Source organism: Convolutriloba macropyga, chromosome 11, assembly GCF_964194025.1.
Source record: "Convolutriloba macropyga chromosome 11, txConMacr16.3, whole genome shotgun sequence".
NCBI classification, from domain to species: domain Eukaryota; kingdom Metazoa; phylum Xenacoelomorpha; order Acoela; family Convolutidae; genus Convolutriloba; species Convolutriloba macropyga.
In genome coordinates this window covers 48,761,504-48,781,456 of record NC_134478.1, presented here as the reverse complement: position 1 = coordinate 48,781,456, position 19,953 = coordinate 48,761,504, and positions in this window count along the sequence as shown.

Here is a 19,953-nt window from a genome sequence, read left to right as displayed (position 1 = left end):
CTCGACTTTTTCCTATTACATAGGTCAGTCTTAACGTTACTTCATTTTGCAGATATGTCACGATGTACATTGCCTCTTCTGATGCATCTGTGAAAAAGTGAAATCTCAGCTTGGAGCATCTATTTCCGAAATAAAGTTGGTTTATTGACATCGTCCTTATTTCTCTCTACTCAGAGCACCAACCAATGAACAGTTTTGAGTGGTCTGCTGACAATTCTTTGTCCCATGCTTGCCCAATTTCTGCTCAATTGCCTTTGAGTAGAAAACGCACTCGTATGGTGAAGGGTAAACATATCCCAAGAGGCTCGAAAACTGCTGAGATAAACGATAAGGAGTTATTTTTAATGGAACCTCTTGCCTAGTTCCTTGAGAGACAATGAGACTGTCTGCGTCCACATTCCAGTTTAGTCCAAGAGTTGAAGATGATTGTGGTTCTGCTTCGAAAATTTTTACAACTTTCCTTGACCTGTCTATCTCTGGCATGTGTGACTTGACTTCATTATCACTTGTTACCCACTTCGTCAATTTGAATCCACCTTTGATCAGAATGTTCATGACTTTCTGGTATATTTTGATTGCTTCTTGAGGGATTCTCACTGATATAAGGAAGTCGTTCATGTAGAAGTTTTGCTGAACCGTTCTGACGAGACTTTCGTCGTTGACTGCATTATCATTCGCCACATGGTGAAAAACGTAATATGCACAAGTCAGCCAATTTTGGCCAGAAAAACGTGTCGTATAGACTCTTAAACTTTCGTTTGTTGCTCTGGGTCTTCTCGTCAGAGACATCGGAAACATCGGCTGTCATCTTGGGACCGCAATTTGAAGAAACATTGCTTCTATGTCGGCTCATGAAGCTATCTGGTGTTCTCGGGAGCAAAAACTAGTCCCGATCAGACTCTGCAGCAATTCTGGTTCAGATAAGGGTTTGTTGCTAAGGGCTACGCCTTGATACTTTGCTGCTGCGTTGCATACTCTTCTGACTTTTTCAGGTTCTTGCTGGTTTATGACAGATGATGTTGCAAATACCATTGCAGTTTGTTTTTAGTTTCATTCAGTTACTTTTGATCAATTTTTGGACGTATCCAGCTTTGACATCCAGGTCAATGATATCTTGGTAGCGCTTCTTTAGTGTTTCGTCTCTCTGCAGGCGCCCTTCTGGTGATTGAGTTTCCACATTGCAGAGTACAGGTTGTTCGGCAACTTCACTTCGTCCCCCGCCACAGAAGTCCAATTTCGTATCTTTCAAAGTTGCATCGCGTTGCTTGCTCCAAAGTTTTGATTGCCCATTGCTCCTCTTTTAAATGACTGGTGACATCGCAGTTTGAAATGTAGGACTCGATATAACACCACTTACTCAACTGGTTGGCTAATTTACCACCTGCAATTGAAGTTGCTGTTGTTGCAAGAGTTGCTTCCTGCTTTGTTGGTATCGGACCACTTAAAGCCCAGTCAATCTTTGATTTCAATACCCATGATGCAGTTTTGTCTTCTGACTTCTTGGATTCGATTGGGTGACGAATGTCGTACCAATGTGGGTAGCGATCTTTCAACCATTGCAGATCTACAATCTGGTCACCCAACTTGAGTTTATCGTGAACACAAAATTGCTCTGTTGTTAATGATCGGGACTTCTCATGCGCTGAAACAGCTATCGACACTATTTCAGTGTTGAAATCTAGTGAGCCATGGATCCCCGCTACTGATAAGGACGCTTTTCGGCCTTGAAATTGATGTTTAGACACCACTGAACCTTTAAATGAAATCGAGGATCTTGAATCACATACTGCTAGTAATTTTAGGGCCAAGCCTCTGTTTGTGAGCTTGACTCACAACACTGATAATACTCCTTGAGTGATGTTAATTGCTGCTGCCGTTGTAGCAGCTCAGACATTCCTTGTTCTATCCTTCGGTAAGTCACTGTGCAAAAGTCTGTTGTGTCGTCTTCCACAGCTGACTACAACACATGTTCTGCTTTTGCAGTCCTTCGTTTCCTGACCAGAAAGTTTTCTCGTTGTTGAATTTAGCCCTCCTTCTGATTCTAAGTCTGATGTGCATCCAAGTTGAGTTAAAATGTTTACCACATTTGTAACCAAATATGCAAATTTGACATTTCTCGTAAAATTGTTGTGCCCCACTGGAGGATGGGTATGCATTTTCTTTGATTGAGCGTTGACTTTGACATCTGATCTGTCATACTTCTTACATATGTCCCAAGCATGATAGTATGATTTTGAGCTGAATCCCATTACCGATATTGCTGCTTTTGCTTGACTCGTGAGACTGGTCTTCCGGTATTGCGCCCTTTTCGTATCGCTGATTTGTTTTTGATAAACAACAACATCAAAAAGACCTGACCAGTCTGGCCAATCCAGAGGATCTTCTGAAAACTCAGTTAGCTTTAGTTTTGGCAAGCCACTGGCACCACCTATTGGTACTGGTTAGTAATTGACTTGGGGAGTGGTTTGGTTTGGTTCAGTGTGCTCCTCTTTCTGCTCCCAACAGACCTGTTTCAAGAGTTGTTAATGGGACTCTGACACTTGTCCCTGTCTTGAGCTGCTGATGTTCCCTGCTCCTGAAGCGTCGTCCTTGTCAACGGCGCTGGTGGGTCCGTTACTCTAATTGATTTTCAGATTTCTGGTTTCCTGTGAAAGCTCGGTTCTGCCAGTTGCGTTCAGAAAAGTCCATCACCCGGTTGGAACAGCAGGGTAGTTTTCGGGTATGCGCTGAAACGTTTGTCAACTCTGTCCTAAGTGACAATCGTTGGAGGGTGAATAAAAAAGTTTGCAGATAGTGTCTCCGATTCTGTCCCCCGGCTGTTTTTTCTTGATTGCGTCTTGCTCCAACCCTTTCTGTGTCATCTGCCACTGATCCAGATGCCTTGGCCAGCTCAAATTCAGACGTCTTTGTTTTTGGTCGGCCTGTTCTTTCTTTCTGTTGTACTCTTGGGCTTGCTTATGCTGTCGCAAACGTAATTCGTCATCTTGTTGTTGCAATTTTAGACGTAAGTGGTGTTGTTGTAAACGTAAATCTTGTTCTCGTTGCTGTTGTTTGAACTCTTGTTCTCGTTTTTAATGTAGTTGTTGCTGTTGTTAACGTAATTCTCCGTGCTGTCATCGAAGCTCTGCTTTCTCATGCTCCTGATCTAACTCCAACTGCCGCTCTGTTTTTTCTTAGCTCTTAGGTTTTCCGGCTCCATTTCGTCAATCTGTCGCCTCCTCGATGATCCCAAATTGGCGATGCTGGGTTGCTTTCTGTTTTCGTGTGGAGGAGAATGCCTGGAGGAGACCTCGACGTTCTCTTCGGCGTTTTCTATCGCTCTGTTTTATGTATCAATTACAGTTCAGTTTGGATTTTTGTCAAAAGCTGACGTAGATGACACTAACGATTTTTGGTTTCCACATTGCTTGCTGGGGCCGTACTGCTTGATCAGGTCGCGATAGTAACTCCTACTATCACTGAGCTACCTAGTATCCTAATATATCCTACAAACTATTGGGATCATTCTTCTGTCCTTAATATTCGTATCCATTCACCATAAGCCTTATGTGGCATTCTCTAGATTTCCATTCTCTGCGTTTTGCTGGTACTGTTTCAGCATGCCTTGCAGATGGTCTGTATTCTTGCTTAAAATTGTCAACCAACCCGTAGCAATATCTGACTTCCCGGTTTGTATAATTGTTGCATGAGTAGAATCTAGCTGTTCCAGTTTACTGCACAATGCCTGCTTGCGGTAGTCGACTAAATGTTCTGATTCCTACTCTTCTTCCAATTTCGCTGATTCTCTATAAAACCATTCACTTTTTTCCGCCATTGTGTAAAGTCGTAAGGTGTCGTTTCGTGGGTTTAATATGCAGCTGAGATATTCTCCAATGTCTCTAAGTTTTGGTGTTTGTTCAACCAGCCAATTGAGCTTCTTCTTTTTTTTCCGCCCAAACATCGTTCGGTGTCGGCATCGAACCTCTTCAAATACCTTGACTTCGGGGGTTGTCTGTTTTTCTTCGTCTGTTTTTCACGATATCATCGTACGTCCAAAGAAGCATTGATATGCTCTTTCTGGAGGTACAATTTTGTTCTGAGCCAATTGACTTTTCACATCAGCGAGGTTTCCATCAAATGATTTGAGCAATTCAGCCTGCTCGTTTACTTGTTACTTGAGTTGGCCTGACATCTTGTAGTCAGTCGTTTTCCAATGCTTATTGGGACCCTTTCAAGTCATCGTAAAGGTTTCGTTCTGGTCGACCGAATTGAAAAGAAGATTCGTTGTTGTTTGTGTTGTTGTCTGTGTGGGCGGACCAAATGTTGCGGCTGCTCAAGAATCTCAGCCGAACCGATATATCACAGCCTGGATCTCGAGCTTTACGCCGGTCTGGTTTTTCACACACTCCGACTGACTAGCAATCTCGCAGAAAGAATCAGTCGTTCGGACGTATTAAAGGACTGACTGTAACTTCAATCAACAAAATTAAAGTTACAATCTTTCAATACGTCCGGGTGACTAACTCTTTCTGCGAGATTGCTAGTCAATCGGATACAGTGAAGAGCCAGGCCGGGGTAAAGCTCGAGAACCAGTCTGTGATATATGGGTTCCGCTGAGATTTTTGACCGAGCCGCAACATCTTGACCAAGACTGAAATTTACCTTGAAACGGTTAGGGTAAAACATTTAAAGTAATTAAGGGCAAGGTTAGGTCAAACTGACCGCCACCGTAAGGTCAATTACTTGAGGTAATGTTAAGATTAAATACCCTTGGTCATTATAGTTTGAAGGATTCGTATATCAACTTGGCCATCAGTAGTTCCTATTGACATCCTATACAAAGAATACAATTCACTTGAACTGTAATCAACTAGACAATCGAATATTTACCCGGGTCAACGATCATACAACTTACTAGGTCATATATGATTCCTAGTAATCATGCTAGGTCATATATGATTTGTATGAATTCTTGGTAGTCATACAAGGACCATAAATGATTTCCTAGAAATCATACAGGGATCATGCAAAAAAATTCAAAGACTGAAATCTGTATATGTTTGATTTTCTATTGAAGTTGAAAAACATTCTTGGAAATCATACAAGTCATATATGACGCATGGATCATTGACTGCTGCCACAAATGCTCGTATAATGTAGTCAGAGGACTTATTAAATTATTACATCGCATTTGCAATCCACATTTAATTCCTTTTGTGCGCTAGAAGAATAACTCCGTGGTTTAAAAATATTTAGAAAACGAGTTTGAAGTTATATGCAATATATGCAATCTTAGGTTATATATATTTTTCTTGATTATTTTTTAATGAATCAGCATTTAAAGTATAAACTGGCTTCAGAGTATGTCAAAAATTTCGTTATCTATTTGATCTTACTCTTTTATTTAGTGCCCAACATTAAAAATGATATGGTACGTTAGGGTCTTCTGGCGGATCACAATGGGGTGCCGGGGAATCATATAGGTGATGCCCTACCGAAAAAAACTAAAACATTAAAGATAAAAGATTTTCGAAAAATAGATGTATGATTCGTTGTATTCGTGCTAGGATCATCTATGATTTCTTGGTTATCATACAAAGATCATATATGATTTCTTTGGTCTCATACAAGGATCGTACTAAGAAATCAAGTGTGGACAGCATGAAATCATATTTGATCCTTGTATGAAATCGAAGAAAGTTCAACCCGGGTATGAAGTCGAAGCAGTTGAATTTGCTTTTTTTGAACAGCGAGATTAAAATTAATCTAAGAACTTTGATCTCTTTTTCTGTTACGATGTTTATGCTTCGTTCAACTATCGCAACACATTTCAGCCTGATACTTATGATTGCAATCCGATGACTGCAATCAACCAGCCTTTGTTCAAAAAAATGCGATAGCCTTTATTAAATAGCCGTTATTCAAAAAAATTCTATCGTTGATCTTAGTGCAACATTTTGCCACGGTATGTAGACTAAGTCAATTGCCTTTTTGAACAAAAAAAATGAAAAATTTAATGACAGAACTTTTTCGAGCAATGCGCACAATAAAAGAGCATTCACGGGCACTTTAAAAAAATTATTGTGGACACAATTTTTAACTCAGTCACTATGATGTCCAGCAATAGGTAAAAATTTGATACTATCTCGTGTTCTTTCACAATCCGAGGTCGCCAACGTATGGGTCAAACTCGTCATTTTCTGACAAAATTAATCAACTGATTTAGTGATCAGTTGGAACAATTAAAAAGTTTGTTTAAGGAATCGTTTAAAGCCTTTTTTATAATAAAACATTTTGACTGCTAAAATTTATAAAATTTTGATAACAGATGGTGACCTATAACCTTGCTCTGGGAAAGTTAGAACTTTGCAAGGACAATAAAATGAAAGATCCAAAAGTTCTTTAGAAAATGAAAAACCTGTTGTTTGCAGTAAATTCCTTGCCCAACTCTTTACCAGATTTTGGGCAAAAAAGTAGAAAAGCATTACAGAACGTCTTTTCAATCGTAACACTAGATTTGATTTATTTTATTTTTATTTTGAAAAGAACTGACCATTGCTTAAAAAACTCAACACTAAAGATCAAAAATTAATGCGCTGTTTGGTTTTTGCTTGCGTGCGATTTTATCAAAACCAATAATCTTTTTATTAAGAGCAATTTCGACAGTTTGATCGAAAGTTTAATAGTTTCTATAATTTTTTCAATGATCTGATATATGCACTTCATCAATAAGTTGCCGTTAAGCTCCTTAAGTGTTTATGTTTTGATTAATTGTTTTAAATCCCTTTTTATCAGATAGTAAACTAAAAACAACGATGGAAACAAATATATTAGATTAGGAAAACAGAAGAAAATGATTACAAGAAACATAAGACAGCGAGAAAAACTCTGGTATCTCGGAAAAATTAATTGATCCAATGAAACAGACAGATGATTCATTAAAACAAACAAACTATTAGATATTAAAAAACTGGTGCATGGAAAAACATCAAAACCTCACAAGACAAAGCGAATGTCCTAATTTTTTTTAGATTTGTTTACATTTAACGATGGCAATTGACGATAGCAGGAAGTGAGCATCCTTCATGCACTTGCTGTGAACAATAAGATGGCTAGTATTCACATGGAAATGGGAAATTAAATCAACAAACAAATGGCAAAATTTATCGCCTTAATTGAAGATGAAAAACGTTCTGCAGATTAAATTGACAGATCATCCTTTTGTGGAATGACAACAATACAAGCGTGTTTACAGTTATAGATATTTCTTCAAAAAAACGCTTGTCGTATAGTTTCAAAGAATAGTTTGATTTTATCTTAAAAATATGCTTTTAAGACAATATAAGGTGGTAAATTTCCCGATAATTAATTTAACAATAATTCAAAATTGGTTTAAACATTTTAATATAGAAAAATATACCTCATATAGTCACTCGAGAGTTGTTTCACAAAAATGTAATAGAACATCTTCACATTTAACTAACAAGCTCAATCTTCACAAACATGGCGGTATTTGAGAAAGCTATTGAATGCTGCTATAAAAGTATATACCAAAATTTTTTTTTATTGTACAAGAAAATTGACTCCAGTTGGTACCTCTAAAAATTCTTAAAAATGTTAAATAGTGTGTTACTTCTGTTAGAAAAATGACAAAACCTATTTTCTTAGTACGCTTGAAATGCAGATAAACATTAATTACCAGTCGTAGAGAACACCAGTAGTGGGTACAATATGCACTGTGCGCAATTATAGAAATTTATAATTCTGCACACTCCCGAGCACTCGGATCATCTTCAAAATTATGCATAAATCCCACGTATTGACTCAAAACTAAAATTTGTATTTTTATTCTACTCATACCGTACCTTTTATCTCTAACTATATTTCTTATTATTTCTCTAACTACGTCTTAGTTGCGAATGGGAAAACCCCGTCAAAACTATGGCTTTTACCTACTCTAATGTTTTGGTTTAGTTTTTATAGTTTCGGTTTAGATTTATTATGATTTTAAATCGAAATTTCAGAGCACCTGCGTGGGGAACCAAGGGCGAAACTCCTTTGCAGATAGTCTCATCTCGGGCTAAAGTCTCAACTTGTGTTAAACTAAAACTAAAACCTATGGTCTCAGCTATAACAGTAGATGAGGTTTTTGACTAAGCCCTAGTTTTGACGCAGTGTATGCTTTTTAGTAGTTTTTGAAACAGAAGGAATTTTTCTTAGATCTGGGTTTTCTACGAAAAAAAGTACTCATGTCGTTGTCAAATTTTGCGCTCAAAAAAGTGCCGGTATGCAGTTTAACGAAAAGTGTTTTTCTCTAAAGACCAGGACTCGTTCAAATGAAATGAAGGCTAGAGTGGGAGTGTATGCATCCTATTAGGTTCTTAAGTAGAAGGAGTTTTTGATCTGGACTGTCAAGAAAGTACTCATGTCGTTGTCAAAATTTGAGCTCAAAAACGTCGGTACGCAGGTTCACAAAAAGTGTTTTTCAATCTTGTCAAGAACTTGTTCAAATGAAATGAGGGCAAGAGTACAAGTGTATTTTTCCCAGTAGGTTCTGAAACAGAAGGAATTTTTGATCTGTAATGTTGTTGTCAAGTTTTGCGCTCAAAAAAGTGTCGGTATGCAGTGTCACGAAACGTGTTTCTCAATTTAGTCAAGAACTTGTTGAAATGAGATGAGGGCAAAAGTAGGAGTGTACGCATCCTTGTATGTTCTGAAAGAGCAGGATTTTTAGATCTGGGTTTTCCTCGAAAAAAAGTACTCATGTCTTGGTCAATTTTTGCGCCTATATAAGTCTCGGTATGAAAGGTTCACAAAAAGTGTTTTTCAATCTAGTCAAGAACCTGTTCAAACGAAAGGAGGCCAAGAGTAGGATTGTATGCATCATAGTAGGTTCTGAAAGAGAAGGAATTTTTAATCTGGGTTTTTACGAAAAATAAGTACTCATGTCGATGTCAAATTTTGCGCCTATATTTGTCTCGGTACGCTAGGTTCACAAAAAGTGTTTTTTAATCTAGTCAAGAATTTGTTCAAACGGAATGAGGGCAAGAGTAGGAGTGTATGCATCCTAGTAGGTTCTGAAAGAGAAAAAAAATTGATCTGGGTACTGCATACTATTAGATTCTTAAGGAGAAAGAATTTTTCATTTGGGGTGTCTTCGAAAAAAGTACTCACTTCGTTGTCAAATTTTGCGCTCAAAAAAGTGTCGGTATGCAGGTTCACAAAAAGTGTTTTTCAATCTGGCCAAGAACTTGTTCAAATGCATGAGGGCAAAAGTGTATGCATCCTAGTAGGTTCTTAAACAGAAGGAATTTTTGATCTGGGTTGTCTACGAAAAAAAATAATCTTGTCGTTATCAAATTTTGCGCCTATTTAAGTCTCGGTATGCTAGGTTCACAAAAAGTGATTTCCAATCTAGTCAGGGACTTTTTCAAATGGAATGAGGGCTAGAGCAGGATTGTATGCGTCCGAGTAAGTTCTGAAACAGAAGGAATATGTGATCTGGTTTGCCCACGAAAAAAAAGTTCTCATGTCGTCAAAGTTTGCGCCTATATAAGTCTCAGTATGCAGGTTCACAAAAAGTGTTTTTCAATCTAGTCATGAAATTGTTTAAATGAATTGAGGGCAAGAGTACAAGTGTATTCTTCCTAGTAGGTTCTGAAACAGAAGGAATTTTTGATCTAGGTTTTTTACGAAACAAAGTACTCTATATAGGTCTCGGTTAGCTAGGTTCACAACAAGTGTTTTCCAATCTAGTCAAGAACTTGTTCAAACGAAATGAGGTCAAGAGTAGGAGTGCATGCATCCTAGTAGGTTCTGAAAGGGAAGGAATTTTGGACCTGGATTTTCTTCGAAAAAAAGTACTCATGTCGTTGTCAAATATTGCGTCTATATAAGTCTCGGTACGCTAGGTTCTTAAAAAGTGTTTTCCAATCTAGTCAAGAACTTGTTCGAACGAAGTGAGGTCAAAAGTAGGAGTGTATGCATTCTAGTAGGTTCTGAAAGAGAAGGAATTTTTGGTCTGGGTTGTCTACGAAAAAAAGTTCTCTTGCCGTTGTCAAACTTTGCGCCTATATAAGTCTCGGTACGCTAGGTTCACAAAAAGTGTGTTTCAATCTAGTCAAGGACTCGTTCAAATGAAATGAGGGCTAGAGTGGGAGTGTATGCATACTATTAGGTTCATAAACAGAAAGAATTTTTGATCTGGGGTGTCTTCGAAAAAAGTACTCATGTCGTTGTCAAATTTTGCGCCTATATAAGTCTCGGTACGCTAGGTTCACAAAAAGACTTTTTCAATCTAGTCAAGAACTTGTTCAAACGAAATGAGGCCAAGATTAAGATTGTATGCATCCCACTCAGTTCTGAAACAGAAGAAAAATTTGTGATCTGGTTTGCCCACGAAAAAAAGTTCTCATGTCGTTGTCAAATTTTGCGCCTATGTAAGACTCGGTATGCTAGGTTCACAAAAAGTGTGTTTCAATCTATTCAAGGACTTGTTCAAATGAAATGAGGGCTAGAGTGGGAGTGTATGCATACTATTAGGTTCATAAACAGAAAGAATTTTTGATCTGGGGTGTTTTCGAAAAAAAGTACTCATGTCGTTTTCAAATTTTGCGCCTATATAAGTCTCGGTACGCTAGGTTCACAAAAAGTGTGTTTCAATCTAGTCAAGGACTCGTTCAAATGAATTGAGGGCTAGAGTGGGAGTGTATGCATACTATTAGGTTCATAAACAGAAAGAATTTTTGATCTGGGGTGTCTTCGAAAAAAGTACTCATGTCGTTGTCAAATTTTGCGCCTATATAAGTCTTGGTACTCTAGGTTCACAAAAAGTCTTTTTCAATCTAGTCAAGAACTTGTTCAAACGAAATGAGGCCAAGATTAAGATTGTATGCATCCCACTCAGTTCTGAAACAGAAGAAATTTTTGTGATCTGGTTTGCCCACGAAAAAAAGTTCTCATGTCGTTGTCAAATTTTGCGCCTATATAAGACTCGGTATGCTAGGTTCACAAAAAGTGTGTTTCAATCTAGTCAAGGACTTGTTCAAATGAAATGAGGGCTAGAGTGGGAGTGTATGCATACTATTAGGTTCATAAACAGAAAGAATTTTTGATCTGGGGGTGTTTTCGAAAAAAAGTACTCATGTCGTTGTCAAATTTTGCGCCTATATAAGTCTGGGTATGCACGTTCACAAATGTGTTTTTCAATCCAGCCATGAAATTGTTCAAATGAAATGAGGGCAGGAGTACAAGTGTATTCATCCTAGTATGTTCTGAAACAGAAGGAACTTTTGACCTCTTTTCTACGAAAAAAAGCACTCATATTTTTGTCAAATTTTGCGCTCAAAAAAGTGTCGGTATGCAGTTTCACGAAAAGAGTTTTTCAATCTAGTCAAGAAATTGTTCAAACGAAATGAGGGCAACAGTAGGAGTGTATGCATCCTAGTAGGCTCTGAAAGAGAAGGAATTTTTGATCTGGGTTTTTACGAAAAAAAGTACTCATGTCGTCGTCAAATTTGCGCCTATATTAGTCTCGGTACGCTAGGTTCACAAAAAATGTTTTTCAATCTAGTCAAGAAATTGTTCAAACGAAATGAGGGCAACAGTAGGAGTGTATGCATCCTAGTAGGCTCTGAAAGAGAAGGAATTTTTGATCTGGGTTTTTACGAAAAAAAGTACTCATGTCGTTGTCAAATTTTGCGCCTATATAAGTCTCGTTATGCTAGGTTCACAAAAAGTGATTTCCAATCTAGTTGAGGACTTGTTCAAACGGAATGAGGGCTAGAGTAGGTTTGTATGCGTCCTAGTAAGTTCTGAAACAGAAGAAATATGTGATCTGGTTTGCCCACGAAAGAAATTTCTCATGTCGATGTCAAATTTTGCGCCTATATAAGTCTTGGTATGCACGTTCACAAAAAGTGTTTTTCAATCTAGTCATGAACTTGTTCAAATGGAATTAGGGCAATAGTACTTGTGTATTCATCCTATTAGGTTCTTAAACAGACGGATTTTTCGATCTCGGTTGTCTACGAAAAAAGAACTTTTGTCGTTGTCAAACGTTGCGCTCAAAAAAGTGTCGGTATGCAGTTTCGCGAAGAGAGTTTTTCAATCTAGTCAAGAACTTGTTCAAATGAAATGAGTGTAAGAGTAGGGTTGTATACATCCTAGTATTTTCCGAAAGAGAAGGAATTTTTGATCTGGGTTTACTACGAAAAAAAAGTACTCATGTCGTTGTCAAACTTTGCGCCTATATAAGTCTCGGTATGCTAGGTTCACAAAAAAGGCTTTCAATCTAGCCAAGGACTTGAAATGAGGGCTAGAGGGGAAATGTATGCATCCTGTTAGGTTCTTAAACAGAAAGATTTTTTTTTCTGGTGTGTCTTCGAAAAAAGTACTCATGTTGTTGTCAAATTTTGCGCTCAAAAAAGTTGGTATGCAGGTTCACAAAAAGTGTTTTACAATCTAGTCAAGTATGCAGTTTCACGAAAAGAGTTTGTCAATCTCATGTCGTTGTCAAATTTTGCGCCCATATAAATCTCGGTATGCTAGGTTCACAAAAAGTGTTTTACAATCTAGTCAAGAACTTGTTCACACAAAATGAGGGCTAGAATGGTAGTGTATGCATAATGTTAGAATCTTAAACGGAAAAAAAAGTGATGTGGTTTGTCTTTGAAAAAAGTACTCATGTCGTTGTCAAATTTTGCGTTCAAAAAATGCGGTATGCAGGTTCACAAAAACTGTTTTTCAAACTAGTCAAGTATGCAGTTTCACGAAAAGAGTTTGTCAATCTCATGTCGTTGTCAAATTTTGCGCCCATATAAATCTCGGTATGCTAGATTCACAAAAAGTGTTTTTCAATCTAGTCAAGGACCTGTTCCAATGAAATGAGGGCTAGAATAAGAAGGTATGCATCCTAGTAGGTTCTGAAACAGAAGGAGTTTTTGATCTGGGTTGTGAACGAAAAAAGTCATTATGTGGTGGTCAAATTTTGCCCTCAAAAAAGTCGGTATGCAGATTCACGAAAAGTGTTTTTCAATCTAGTCGAGAGTTTGTTCAAATGAAATGAGGGCAAGAGTGGGAGTGTATGCAACCTAGTAGCTCTGAAAGAGAAGAAATTTTTGATCTGGTTTTTCAACGAAAAAAAAGTACTCATGTCGTAGTCAAATTTTGCGCCCATATAAGTCTCGGTATGCTAGGTTCACGAAAAGTGATTTTCAATCTAGTCAAGAATTTGTTCAGATGAAATGAGGGCAAGAGTAGGAGTTTATGCAACCTAGTAGCTCTGAAAGAGAAAAAAATTTTGATCTGGGTTTTCTACGAAAAAAAAGGATTCATGTCGTTGTCAAATTTTGTGCCTATAAAAGTCTCGGTATGCTAGGTTCACAACAACTGTTTTTTCAATCTTTTCATAGACCTGTTTCAATGAAATGAGGGCAAGAGTACGAGTGTATGCTTCCTAGTAGGTCCTGAAACAGAGGAATTTTTGATCTGGATTGTGTACAAAAAAGTTCTCATGTGGTTGTCAAATTTTGCGCTCAAAAAAGTCGTTATGCAGATTCACGAAAAGTGATTTTCAATCTAGTCAACAATTTGTTCAAATGAAATGAGGGCCAGAGTAGGAGTGTATGCATCCTAGTAGCTCTGAAAGAGAAAAAAATTTTGATCTGGGTTTTCTACGAAAAAAAAGTATTCATGTCGTTGTCAAATTTTGTGCCTATAAAAGTCTCGATATGCTAGGTTCACAAAAAGTGTTTTTTCAATTTAGTCAAGGACCTGTTCCAATGAAATGAGGGCTAGAATACGAAAGTATGCATCCTAGTAGGTTCTGAAACAGAAGGAGTTTTGATCTGGGTTGTGTACGAAAAAAGTAATTATGTCGTGGTCGAATTTTGCGCTCAAAAAAGTCGGTATGCAGATTCACAAAAAGTGTTTTTCAATCTAGCCAAGAGTTTGTTCAAATGAAATGAGGGCAAGAGTGGGAGTGTATGCAACCTAGTAGCTCTGAAAGAGAAGAAATTTTTGATCTGGTTTTTCTACGAAAAAAAGTACTCATTTCGTAGTCAAATTTTGCGCCCATATAAGTCTCGGTATGCTAGGTTCACGAAAAGTGATTTTCAATCTAGTCAGGATATTGTTCAGATGAAATGAGGGCAAGAGTAAGAGTTTATGCAACCTAGTAGCTCTGAAAGAGAAAAAATTTTGATCTGGGTTTTCTACGAAAAAAAAGTATTCATGTCGTTGTCAAATTTTGTGCCTATAAAAGTCTCGGTATGCTAGGTTCACAAAAATTGTTTTTTCCATCTTGTCAAAGACCTGTTTCAATGAAATGAGGGCAAGAGTACGAGTGTATGCTTCCTAGTAGGTCCTGAAACAGAGGAATTTTTGATCTGGGTTGTGTACGAAAAAAGTTCTCATGTGGTTGTCAAATTTTGCGCTCAAAAAAGTCGTTATGCAGATTCACGAAAAGTGATTTTCAATCTAGTCAACAATTTGTTCAAATGAAATGAGGACCAGAGTAGGAGTGTATGCAACCTAGTAGCTCTGAAAGAGAAAAAAATTTTGATCTGTGTTTTTACGAAAAAAAAGTATTAATGTCGTTGTCAAATTTTGTGCCTATAAAAGACTCGGTAAGCTAGGTTCACAAAAAGAGTTTTTTCAATCTTGTCAAAGACCTGGTCCAATGAAATGAGGGCAAGAGTACGAGTGTATGCTTCCTAGTAGGTCCTGAAACAGAGGAATTTTTGATCTGGGTTGTGTACGAAAAAAGTTCTCATGTGGTTGTCAAATTTTGCGCTCAAAAAAGTCGTTATGCAGATTCACGAAAAGTGATTTTCGATCTAGTCAACAATTTGTTCAAATGAAATGAGGGCCAGAGTAGGAGTGTATGCAACCTAGTAGCTCTGAAAGATAAAAAAAATTTGATCTGGGTTTTCTACGAAAAAAAAGTATTCATGTCGTTTTCAAATTTTGTGCCTATAAAAGTCTCGGTATGCTAGCTTCACAAAAAGTGTTTTTTCAATTTAGTCAAGGACCTGTTCCAATGAAATGAGGGCTAGAATACGAAAGTATGCATCCTAGTAGGTTCTGAAACAGAAGGAGTTTTTGATCTGGGTTGTGTACGAAAAAAGTAATTATGTCGTGGTCAAATTTTGCGCTCAGAAAAGTCGGTATGCAGATTCACGAAAAGTGTTTTTCAATCTAGTCAAGAGTTTGTTCAAATGAAATGAGGGCAAGAGTGGGAGTGTATGCAACCTAGTAGCTCTGAAAGAGAAAAAAATTTTGATCTGGGTTTTCTACGAAAAAAAAGTATTCATGTCGTTGTCAAATTTTGTGCCTATAAAAGTCTCGGTATGCAGATTCACGAAAAGTGTTTTTCAATCTAGTCAAGAGTTTGTTCAAATGAAATGAGGGCAAGAGTGGGAGTGTATGCAACCTAGTAGCTCTGAAAGAGAAAAAAATTTTGCTCTGGTTTTTCTACGAAAAAAAGTACTCATTTCGTAGTCAAATTTTGCGCCCATATAAGTCTCGGTATGCTAGGTTCACGAAAAGTGATTTTCAATCTAGTCAAGAATTTGTTCAGATGAAATGAGGGCAAGAGTAGGAGTTCATGCAACCTAGAAGCTCTGAAAGAGAAAAAAAATTCTGATCTGGGTTTTCTACGAAAAAAAAGTATTCATGTCGTTGTCAAATTTTGTGCCTATAAAAGTCTCGGTATGCTAGGTTCACAAAAAGTGTTTTTTCAATCTTGTCAAAGACCTGTTTCAATGAAATGAGGCCAAGAGTACGAGTGTATGCTTCCTAGTAGGTCCTGAAACAGAGGAATTTTTGATCTGGGTTGTGTACGAAAAAAGTTCTCATGTGGTTGTCAAATTTTGCGCTCAAAAAAGTCGTTATGCAGATTCAAGAAAAGTGATTTTCAATCTAGTCAACAGTTTGTTCAAATGAAATGAGGGCCAGAGTAGGAGTGTATGCAACCTAGTAGCTCTGAAAGAGAAAAAAATTTTGATCTGGGTTTTCTACGAAAAAAAAGTATTCATGTCGTTGTCAAATTTTGTGCCTATAAAAGTCTCGGTATGCTAGGTTCACAAAAATTGTTTTTTCAATCTTGTCAAAGACCTGTTTCAATGAAATGAGGGCAAGAGTACGAGTGTATGCTTCCTAGTAGGTCCTGAAACAGAGGAATTTTTGATCTGGGTTGTGTACGAAAAAAGTTCTCATGTGGTTGTCAAACTTTGCGCTCAAAAAATTCGTTATGCAGATTCACGAAAAGTGATTTTCAATATAGTCAACAATTTGTTCAAATGAAATGAGGACCAGAGTAGGAGTGTATGCAACCTAGTAGCTCTGAAAGAGAAAAAATTTTGATCTGGGTTTTTACGAAAAAAATTATTCATGTCGTTGTCAAATTTTGTGCCTATAAAAGTCTCGGTATGCTAGGTTCACAAAAAGAGTTTTTTCAATCTTGTCAAAGACCTGGTCTAATGAAATGAGGGCTAGAATACGAGAGTATGCATCCTAGTAGGTTCTGAAACAGAAGGGGTGTTTTATCTGGGTTGTGTACGAAAAAAGTAATTATGTCGTTGTCAAATTTTGCGCTCAAAAAATTCGGTATGCAGATTCACGAAAAGTGATTTTCAATCTAGTCAAGAATTTGTTCAGATGAAATGAGAGCAAGAGTAGGAGTGTATGCAACCTAGTGGCTCTGAAAGAGAAAAAAATTTTGATCTGGGTTTTCTACGAAAAAAAAGTATTCATGTTGTTGTCAAATTTTGTGCCTATAAAAGTCTCGGTTTGCTAGGTTCACAAAAAGTGCTTTTTCAATCTTGTCAAAGACCTGTTTCAATGAAATGAGGGGAAGAAAACGAGTGTATGCATCCTAGTAGGTCCTGAAACAGAAGAATTTTTGATCTGGGTTGTGTACGAAAAAAGTTCTCATGTGGTTGTCAAATTTTGCGCCCAAAAAGTCGTTATGCAGATTCACGAAAAGTGATTTTCAATCTAGTCAACAATTTGTTCAAATGAAATGAGGGCAAGAGTAGGAGTGTAAGCAACCTAGTAGCTCTGAAAGAGAAAAAAACTTTGATGTGGGTTTTCTACGAAAAGAAAGTATTCATGTCGTTGTCAAATTTTGTGGTTATAAAAGTCTCGGTATGCTAGGTTCACAAAAAGAGTTTTTTCAATCCAGTCGAGGACCGGTTCCAATGAAATGAGGGCTAGAGTACGAGAGTATGCATCCTAGTAGGTTCTGAAACAGAAGAAGTTTTTGATCTGGTTTTTGTACGAAAAAAGTACTCATGTCGTTGTCAAATTTTGCTCTCAAAAAAGTCGATATGCAGATTCGCGAAAAGTGTTCTCAATCTAGTCAAGAAATTGTTCAAGTGAAATAAGGGCAAGAGCAGGAGTGTATGCATCCTAGTAGCTCTGAAAGAGAAGAAATTTTTGATCTGGTTTTTCTACGAAAAAAAGTACTCATGTCGTTGTCAAATTTTGCGCCCATATAAGTCTCGGTATGCTAGGTTCACAAAAAAAGTTTTTTTCAAACCAGTCAAGGACCAGTTCCAATGAAATGAGGGCTAGAGTACGAGAGTATGCATCCTAGTAGGTTCTGAAACAGAAGGAATTTTTGATCTGGGTTTTGTACGAAAAAAGTACGCATGTCGTAGTCAAATTTTGCGCTCAAAAAAGTCGGTATGCAGATTAACGAAAAGTGGTTTCCAATCAAGTCAAGAGTTTGTTCAAATGAAATGAGGGCAAGAGTAGGAGTGTATGCAACCTAGTAGCTCTGAAAGAGAAAAAAATTTTGATCTGGTTTTCTACGAAAAAAAAAGTATTCATGTCGTTGTCAAATTTTGTGCCTATAAAAGTCTCGGTATGCTAGGTTCCCAAAAAGAGTTTTTTCAATCTTGTCAAAGACCTGTTCCAATGAAAGGAGGGCAAGCGTACGAGTGTATGCATCCTAGTAGGTCCTGGAACAGACGAATTTTTGATCTGGGTTGTGTACGAAAATGTTCTCATTTGGTTGTCAAATTTTGCGCTCAAAAAAGTCGTTATGCAGATTCACGAAAAATGATTTTCAATCTTGTCAACAATTTGTTCAAACGAAATGAGGGGAAGAGTAGGAGTGTATGCAACCTAGTAGCTCTGAAAGAGAAAAAAAATTGGATCTGGATTTTCTACGGAAAAAAAGTACTCATGTCGTTGTCAAATTTTGCGCCCATATAAATCTCGGTAAGCTAGGTTCACGAAAAGTGATTTTCAATCTAGTCAACAATTTTTTCAAATGAAATGAGGGCAATAGTAGGAGTGTATGCAACCTAGTAGCTCTGAAAGAGAAAAAAAATTTTGATCTGGGTTTTCTACAAAAAAAAAGTATTCATGTCGTTGTCAAATTTTGTGGCTATAAACGTCTCGGTATGCTAGGTTCACAAAAAAGTTTTTTCAATCCAGTCAAGGACCGGTTCCAATGAAATGAGGGCTAGAGTACGAAAGTATGCATCCTAGTAGGTTCTGAAACAGAAGGAGTTTTTGATCTGGGTTGTGTACGAAAAAAAGCAATTATGTCGTGGTCAAATTTTGCGCTCAAAAAAGTCGGTATGCAGATTCAAGAAAAGTGTTTTTCGATCTAGTCAAGAGTTTGTTCAAATGAAATGAGGGCAAGAGTGGGAGTGTATGCAACCTAGTAGCTCTGAAAGAGAAGAAATTTTTGATCTGGTTTTTCTACGAAAAAAAGTACTCATTTCGTAGTCAAATTTTGCGCCCATAAAAGTCTCGGTATGCTAGGTTCACAAAAAGTGTTTTTTCAATCTTGTCAAAGACTTGTTTCAATCAAATGAGGGCACGAGTACGAGTGTATGCTTCCTAGTAGGTCCTGAAACAGAGGAATTTTTGATCTGGGTTGTGTACGAAAAAAGTTCTCATGTAGTTGTCAAATTTTGCGCTCAAAGAAGTCGTTATGCAGATTCACGAAAAGTGATTTTCAATCTAGTCAACAATTTGTTCAAATGAAATGAGGACCAGAGTAGGAGTGTATGCAACCTAGTAGCTCTGAAAGAGAAAAAAAAATTTGATCTGGGTTTTCTACGAAAAAAAGTATTCATGTCGTTGTCAAATTTGGTGCCTATAAAAGTCTCGGTATGCTAGGTTCACAAAAAGTGTTTTTTCAATCTTGTCAAAGACCTGTTTCAATGAAATGAGGGCAAGAGTACGAGTGTATGCATCCTAGTAGGTTTTGAAACAGAAGAAGTTTTTGATCTGGGTTTTGTACGAAAAAAGTACTCATGTCGTTGTCAAATTTTGCTCTCAAAAAAGTCGATATGCAGATTCGCGAAATGTGTTTTCAATCTAGTCAAGTAATTGTTCAAATGAATTGAGGGCAAGAGCAGGAGTGTATGCATCCTAGTAGCTCTGAAAGAGAAGAAACTTTTGATCTGGTTTTTCTACGAAAAAAAGTACTCATGTCGTTGTCAAATTTTGCGCCCATATAAGTCTCGGTATGCTAGGTTCACAAAAAATGTTTTTTTTTCAAACCAGTCAAGGACCGGTTCCAATGAAATGGGGGCTAGAGTACGAGAGTATGCATCCTAGTAGGTTCTGAAACAGAAGGAGTTTTTGATCTGGGTTTTGTACGAAAAAAGTACTCATGTCGTAGTCAAATTTTGCGCTCAAAAAAGTCGGTATGCAGATTAACGAAAAGTGGTTTCCAATCAAGTCAAGAGTTTGTTCAAATGAAATGAGGGCAAGAGTAGGAGTGTATGCAACCTAGTAGCTCTGAAAGAGAAAAAAATTTTGATCTGGGTTTTCTACGAAAAAAAAAAGTATTCATGTCGTTGTCAAATTTTGTGCCTATAAAAGTCTCGGTATGCTAGGTTCCCAAAAAGTGTTTTTTCAATCCTGTCAAAAACCTCTTCCAATGAAATGAGGGCAAGCGTACGAGTTTATGCATCCTAGTATGTCCTGAAACAGACGAATTTTTGA